Source organism: Cyphomyrmex costatus, unplaced genomic scaffold, assembly GCF_001594065.2.
Source record: "Cyphomyrmex costatus isolate MS0001 unplaced genomic scaffold, Ccosl1.0 scaffold498, whole genome shotgun sequence".
In the NCBI taxonomy this organism is placed as follows: Eukaryota; Metazoa; Arthropoda; class Insecta; order Hymenoptera; family Formicidae; genus Cyphomyrmex; species Cyphomyrmex costatus.
The window spans coordinates 218,876-227,490 of record NW_017279252.1 but is presented as its reverse complement, the minus strand read 5'-3'; positions in this window follow the sequence as shown (position 1 = coordinate 227,490).

Below are 8,615 nucleotides of genomic sequence, written 5' to 3'. Positions count from 1 at the left end.
TAATGTAACAAAATATTTTTTCATTAAGTACTTTTTGAATTACTAGGCTTGAAAGTTACAGTACTGCTGTCACAGCATGCATTATCTAAAGTCTTCGATTGAAGATTTAAAATCTTTTAAATGTTTTTTAGCGTTATAATCTTGACATCATATATCAAAATTAAAGTCTCTGAAGATTGTTTCTCTTATTTTCATTTTTTAATTATTATCGGCAATAATTTAGATCTGGAATGTATTGCTTTATACATCGAAATCTTTGATTTTCGATGGGTTGCTTAATATTCTTTTATGAATTGATTTTGATTTAATAAACATAGAAAAAAGCAAGATATTATAGATTGCTCTTTAATCTGAAGATTGTTCTCCGTGGATTCTAACAAATTTGTTGCTTGGTATAGAAATTTTAATCTGATTAAGTCAATTATTCTTTATTGAGTGCAGCAAAGTAATTATTCGTAACAAAACGAATATTTATGTTTTTAATACTTACAAGCTCGATGTAACTTAGAAAGTAAAAAGTATGTAGGTATATTGGGTTTCATAATTGATCATTCGGCTTATTCGATAGGTATTATTAAATTTATGTACAGATTATATACGCAATCAAGAAAATTATATTTATTACAGCGTAGAATAATGATAATTATAAAGCATTCGTATTGTACCGGATGCTATGTAAATTATGCATATCGTAATCGAACATTGTAAGTATCGCCAATCGATTTATTATTTGCCGTATTCGTTAGTGCAATTAGATTTATTCTTAAAAATGTTAATTTATATCAAACCCTATTATTATATCTATAATTTTTTATTTACATAATATTTTCTTCAAAAGTAAAATATTCCAATGATTGAAGTATTTTTATGATTAAGAGTACCTATATATAATCAAAATTTATTAATAACTTTTTGCTCGGGGCGTTTTATAAGCTTTATAACATTATAAATCGATGACAAACACGTTATCGTTTTTTAATTATATAACTATATATATATATATATATTTAATATAAAGTTATTTGGATTCTATGTTATTAAATTTTGAACGGTTTCGTATAATTCCACGTTAGTAAAATATTTTGAATGCGTAAGCAATTTGATCACATATTATATTATATCGTATATTTTGTATGTTATATTGTTTATATTTTCTTATATTTTGCATCATAATTTTGTATCATATATTACATAAAATACAATTTTCATACGAAAAATAATAAAAATAATAAAAAATACAAGGTTAAAAAAGACTATTGATTAAAATCGACGTACTGAAAGGCCTCTATAATAAGTTGGCCTATTTTTATTGAACGAAGTTTTGGTTTAAAATTAAATTTACAAGTATTGATAAAAATTTGAGAAGAAATTTAATCAAGATACATAATCGCGTATTCGATAGGAACAGAGTAACTTATATAGAAGATCATTTTTCTGTATATTATATAATGAAAAATGTATAGAATATGTTGTGTTGAGAATCGTCCACACAGTCGTCATATTTTAACAATAAGTGTGCTTATTACAATAAGTCTGATTTTTATGATTTATTAAAAAGAAATTACGAATCTTTTTTATGTACTAAAATAATATTTTTATGTATTAGAGTCAACTTTATTTCTCTCCGGTAGCAAATGTTCGCAGTAAAGTAAAATAAGAAATTAATTTACATAAATACTTTTTTTAATTAACGCACTGTCACTCACGCGGCACTAGAGTGATGTAAGCCGCTCCTTGTATCATCGCGCCTTATCCGTTGCGGTTGCAGCAAATATCCCGCGCAAGGGATATATAATGTGATTCTCTATGAGTAACGATTATCAGCGCGCTTAATTAATATTTGCAACAAATGATGTGTGATATAAATAAAAAGCTAAAAAATAGAATCAGCCAAGCAGTGCAAAATCAATATCATCTCAACTGTGAAAATCAATAATAAACACATTTTATAGTACCTGTATGTGCGCAGTTACGGATTTGAGCTCACAAATTTCGTGCGATACCGTTTTATTTGATTTTGATCATCTATAATTCATAAAGTATTATTAATTTTAACACTCGATTTTTCACTCTAATTGTTCTTTAGAATATGTATAGTGATGAAAATATTGTGTGATGATTGTCAGGTATACGTTCTGCATAAATGTTTTTTACGGCAGTTATTTTGCTGGTAAATTTTGGCTGCTAAATCCATACGCGAGAAAAATGCAAACAGAAGAATTTTGTGTACCGTCGCATAAAAAACAGCCAAAAATATCGAATCTACGCCCGGCTCGCAGGGTTCCCAAGTGTTTCTAACATATATGGGGAAATAATACCAGATCATGGAAGAGCTGGGCAAACAATATGTAAGCATACCACTTTTTCTATATTATTCGCAACTGCAGATTTGCAATTAAATGGAATTTTTTTCGATTGCAGCGAATAAATATACCTATCTTTCCTTCTCAAACGCGCACGTATCTCATTCGCCAAAGCTATATGTATACCGCATATAAAAAATCATTATATACTAGATGGACACAACGGCGGAAAGTGGAAAATGCGATATGGCAAACAATCTGTGGTGATTATGTTTACTCTCGTAATTATATCGTGGAAACCTCGGGCCCGCGTAGAAATTAATTGCGGCCACGCGTTACCGGAAGCCGAAGTAATTCGTATCAGTATACGGTCGTCGGTTAGGTTCCCGTAGTTCTGCGCATATCGGGCCGATATGACAGGTGAAACATGGTCGATAGCAGTCCCTTACGTTTGTAATAGCGGCGCAGTACGGCGTGCGAGTGCGCCATCGGACGGAATGTAGGCTTGGTCGCCGTGGATGTACCGTGTGCGTGAACCACGCAATGCAGATTGTCCCAGTCAGTAGTTTACCATAGTACCCAGCCAGCCGGTGTAATCGAGCCGGTAGAGTTGACGTGCACCGCTAGAGTCCACGTTGGTGAGCGTGTCGACGGCGATACGTTTGTTATGTTACATCTTCACATTACATCATGATATTAATGAGAAGCGGTGTTGTGAGGGGTGTGGCGCGCTATGCTAATAATATCTTCTGCTCAGTGAAATTCTGACTCACGGTGACAATTGCACATTAACAGTTAATAATTTTCTGTATAAAGTAATTGTGTGTTTGTGCAATAGTTCTGTACAATATAGAGATTTATATACTACAACTAGATTTTACAATTTGCACTGATAATGAGAGAAAAAATGGTTGCGTATAATTTATAGTCATTTTCGGTGCCAACTATATATATCTTTGTAGAATTATTATAGTAATAATAATAACTATAAAAATAAAATCTCTGATAATTATTTTATTATTCACAAATACCACGCACTTTTCTCTTAATGTACATTAATCTATGTAGAATAATAATTTCAAAATTTCCTACTTTTTTCAAAATGTGTGTGTAATCTATATAGTGAAAGATAAAAATACAATATCAAACTTGGTACATACATAATTCTTCTAGAAAACAAAAGAAAGACACATTTATTTATATATTATGTGTGTGTGAAACATAAAATATCCAGATTTAAATAATATCATGAGAACTGCTGTTCTTTATTCTAAGACTTTGTATTAATTGTGTCAACGTCGCTCATGATGGTAAATTTGAGTTAAATTTTCTTTTACTGTGTTGGCGTTATATGTGTGATAACCTCCTCTCGCTAGTTCGGAATTAATTAACTCAGGCCATCGGTGCACCTCAATCTTCATATTAACGTAGCTCGATAGAAATGGAAGTACGTCCGGGAGGAGAAGAAAAAGTTACAAACTTATTTCACATAGACAACTTTCCTAGCACGATGTCTGACTATAAAGCACGTTTATAATCGTGTACTTTTTCATTATCACGATCAGAAATAATGGTCTCATAATTTTAAACTATATAAAAGATACGCAATCGATAAGCGTGTATAAAAGAGAACGTAATTCCACGGTGAGTAACACGATAGCGCTGCGCATAGACTAAAGTTCGGGCGCTAATGAGCACCACGATTAAGCAAATTTATTCCATTTGTATCCGGTGGAGGCATATATATCGTTTTTGCCTAAAAGCGCCAACCATATGAAACCGCTGCGGCGAGCGGTTTGCGTCGCGATCGGAATCGAAATACGGTATCCATTAATTATTACAAATTAATAATAATATGTACATTGTCACGTCATTAGGTGCTACGTACGTACATTTAATAATGCTACCGTTGTGCGTTTGCCCTTCATAGTATCAACCTTGCTCATGTTTCGGGAGAGATATATGGTGAATGTACTGACGTAATTATTATTCAGATAATCACAATACTGTACATATAGTCTAAAAGGTACGATTACAATTAAATCAGGTTCCATTTCTAGCTGAAATGTTTGAATTCCTGAAATAGTAAATTTTCATTCAGACATCGTCATTTCGAGCGAACCTTTCTATCTAGTCTTTTATATATTATATATGTAATATCATTTTCTTATTTTAAAAATGACACGTTTAAACAATTTTATTTTTCAGAAAAGGGAAAGTTATTTTTTAACTCGACAAAAAGTTATTGACTCTAATCAAATATTATCATAAAAATATATTCTATTTTAACATTAAATATTACTTTCATCATTTTTTTAAAACTCTTAAAAAATCCTTTTTAAATTGTGATAATTTGAAAAAAATTTTTTTTATTACATTCATGGTAATCAAAAATTACATCTTTTGAGTTGTATCGATATTATCATTAAAGTACGAAGTCTATTACATCGTTTCCTTTCTTCAAAATGATACAAGTTAACAAACGTGATTGTTATTAAAATATTATACGATGAATGAGTTAAGTAAAGATTACTCTATCAATCATAAAAAATAAATTAACTTAGCCGCCAATTAGTGTCATTTTTAGTGTTTTTAAAGAAATCATAATACTTTCTATACATCTTAAGATTCTCGTATTTGTAAATAAAAAGATCTTTGAAGAATGTTCTACTGAAAACGTTTAGCGTTAAGACAGTTTTGGTAATCAGAGTTTGAAGTTGTTTTATTTTAAGTTTAGATCATTTTAAATGATCAAGATAAATGCATTGTTGATGATATATCTCGAGTTTTGTCACTTTTAATGAATTAAATAAATCTAAATTTTATTATAAGAGAGAGTGTACGGAATATCAAAATTCTCAACTCAAAAACGGATTAAAATTAAACAATTCGTCGTAAACGTAAATGCGTATACTTCTTAATTATACGTATACGGGAATCGTTTGTCCACCCGTCAAAAAAAAGTTATAAACAAATTTTGAACATTAATTTTTTTTAGGAATATCAATTAAAGTTATTCTATGTGCGCGTATTTAATGTTGTTCTTCTGGAAAAGGATTTTGTTCAATGTGGACAAAAGACAATTATGCATGGACAAATGCGTACGCATGGTGGACAAACGATTCTCGTACGTATTATAATTAGGAAGTGTACGCATTTACGTGTACGGTGACGAATTGTTAACTTTAATTTGTTTATAACTTTTTTTTAACAGGTGGGCAAATGAAAATAACGGGTGGACAAACGCGTACGCATTGTTGACAAGCGATTTATATGTATAATTCGGATATTCACGTGGAGGTGGTACAATTTTTTTTGTTTATAACTTTTTTTGAAAGGTGGACAAAAAAATTTTTTTATGGACAAACGTGGACGAATAGTGGACAATAGAATGCAATGTTGACTTTGTCAAAATTCGCATTTAGGGATGCCAACTTCATAGGCTGAATTTTTTTCAGTTATGTACCACTTTTAAAGTAAGAGAACAATGTCAACAATTACAATCCTTTTTCGCTGGGGTAACGAAAATCGACCATCGATTATTCGATGTAGCGGATGAATTTCTATTTAATCATCGATGTCATGGGAAACGGACGTCATTGGTGGGGCGATGGCGGATGGGAGCGCACAGAGGATAACGGAAGTTACAGAAGGGGATAGTGCGATAATAAATATGCCCAGCGCCGGCAGCCATAAATCCCGCGTAATTGAATTTTCAACATCCATAACTGGCCGTCGCTCGGCGCGACCTCAGGAAATAGGACGGAACGGGACGTATCTTGAACGGGAGTTAGATGATTCCATTCCGCTTTCGAAAGGCGCGGTCCTCTCTTGCTTCTTTCTCCCTCCGCTCTCTTACTCGCCACAGCAATAGACAGAATCGATTCCATGACGTTCGTGTAGTTCGGAGACTATTTTTAATTCGCCTTCCAGATCGAGGGCCGCGGGTGCAACGCGACGGCCACCTTTCTCCTTCACTCTTTCTTCTCTTCTTCCTCGATTCTCGGCGGGCAACGAGTTCCTTTGACGCGAACATCTAATCAAGGATTTTCTCGATTCTTGAGTCCTGCCGAACTCTATAGCTATAACGTTCTTTCTCGCCACTATCTTCTCGTCTTCCCCCTTGGTTTGGTTCCACCTTTTTCCTACCGCTCTTCTCATTCATTCTATCGCGCTCGTCGGCGCCGTAGCTGTCTTCGCGCCGTTGTCGTTGTCGCGCAGACTTGGCGCGGAAAACTTTGATTGTACGTAAGTCGAAAGCGTCGGAAACGAAAAAGGAACGCTCCGGAAATCGTGGGTTGGTTGCCGCGAGTCGTCTTGTCGCACGATGGGATTTCTGTTGATTGGAAATCCTGTCATTCAGTAGTCCGCATATATATTTCCCGGTAGACCTGCCGGCGCGGCGTGACGACGACAAACGTTTTCGTAAAAAGCCACAGTAAAGGGCAAGAGAAGAATAGAAGTCGCGTTTTATGTATATTCACCGAGATCACTAACTTTTTCGTTAACTGCGCTTAATGCTCCGCTGGTTTTTCCTGACATTGAATTTCTACGCAAAATAAACTCGTCCTAACATTTTTAGTATTTCATAATGTCGACGTGCCGTGCAATTTACTTTCATCATAATGAAAATGAAGCAATCCTAGCTTCAGAGGATTTTCGAAGAAACTACCACGTACGCTGGTTATGGTAGCGCGTTACCCATCATCACGATAACAACCGGAGATCCGGGGAGGGGGGGGGGAGTTGCCGTGACGTCAGAGATTAGCCCTCCTGGCGGCGAGAAACAAATGACGTACTAACTGCATATTAACCGAACTACCCGAGTTGTCTGTAAAGTCCGCCTACTGCCCAATGATCCACGCCGAGCAGTTCACGATTCACTGCCGTTTCATGGACTGGACTAAACTTTCTCGACCGACGGTGAACGCGTCGGGCACGTAATCACCTTGTCTTCCCTGATGGATTAGGATACCCGGCGATGGAAACAATTATCGACAACGCGCCGATTGACTGGGATTAGTTGAAATCGTCCTACGTCCAATTAGCACCTTTTTGCGTTAACCACGAAACTAGTCGGCCTAACCATTTTGTGAAATATGTATGGAAATTTGACAGAATTTCGCAAACGACGAATGGAAAGATAACGTATCGCGAAAAGTCAGTATCATCTCGCCTTAATCTTCCGTAGAAGCAACGCCCGCAGTCAAAGTCTTGAAGTAAGTACTGCAGCAGCGCGCTCTTTGGCGAATAAAAATATTACTCTGGCACAATGTTCTTCTCGAAAGAGAACGCGATTCTTTCTAGGCTCCGTCCGTCAGATTTCAAAGTTCTTCGCTGCGCTTCGGTAGTTGTACATATTTCACGAGACCGAGTCGCTCCGCGTATTCATGGAGCAATGTTTCTTACTCGCAAGAAAGTTAGACAGTAAGTTAGCACGCTGTCGCGCGTTATTCATTACCTTTGTTCCTTCTGCGATCGTCTCTCAGACAATCGCGAGAAAAAATACGCTGCGCAGTATCCAAGATCAACCAAGCTTACTCGCCAGTACTCTCATGGTATTCTTAAAGTTGAATGTTTAGACGGCCAACTTTTATGATTATTTTTCACGATATGCTTCGTGATTAATGTTGGCAGTTTCCAACCACATTAAATAAATGTCTATCGCATCTATCTTATCTGTGATAATGTCGAGAAACGATTTATAAATGTTAACGAATTGATTTTTCATGAAACGTGTGCCATGTTTTTACATTATTGCTAAAAATAAATAAATAAATCTTATTTATATAAATTAAATAAGATATAATATTATTCAGTATTCCAATTTTCCCTGAAACGTTATAATACATATCCCAAAAATTTTTCCGCGTTGAACAGAATGCGGTTGACAGAATTTACGTAGCACATCAGGATTTTTAGTAAATTGATTTTTGGTCTATTTCACCCTAATTTACTAAAAATTCCGACAGCAGTTTCGTCATCGTGTTCAGCGCGAAAAAATCTTTGGAGTTTGTAATATGACGCTTCAAAGCAGAAAAAAAGAGATTTTTTCGCTCTAATTATACAGAAAATTTAAAATTCAAATTGCCAAAACTTAATGAAAATAAATCGTACATTATAAAATTTTCATTTAAAAACTCTTGATCTATACTTTTAGATGCCATAGAATTTATTTAGAAACAAGTATGTTTATCTTGCCGTAACAAATGTTGAAAATGACAAAAAATATTGTGTTTTTGCCTATTTCAAATATTGTCCATATTTACTCAAAATCCTGACGTGCTCCGCAAATTCTACTAATGTCGATAT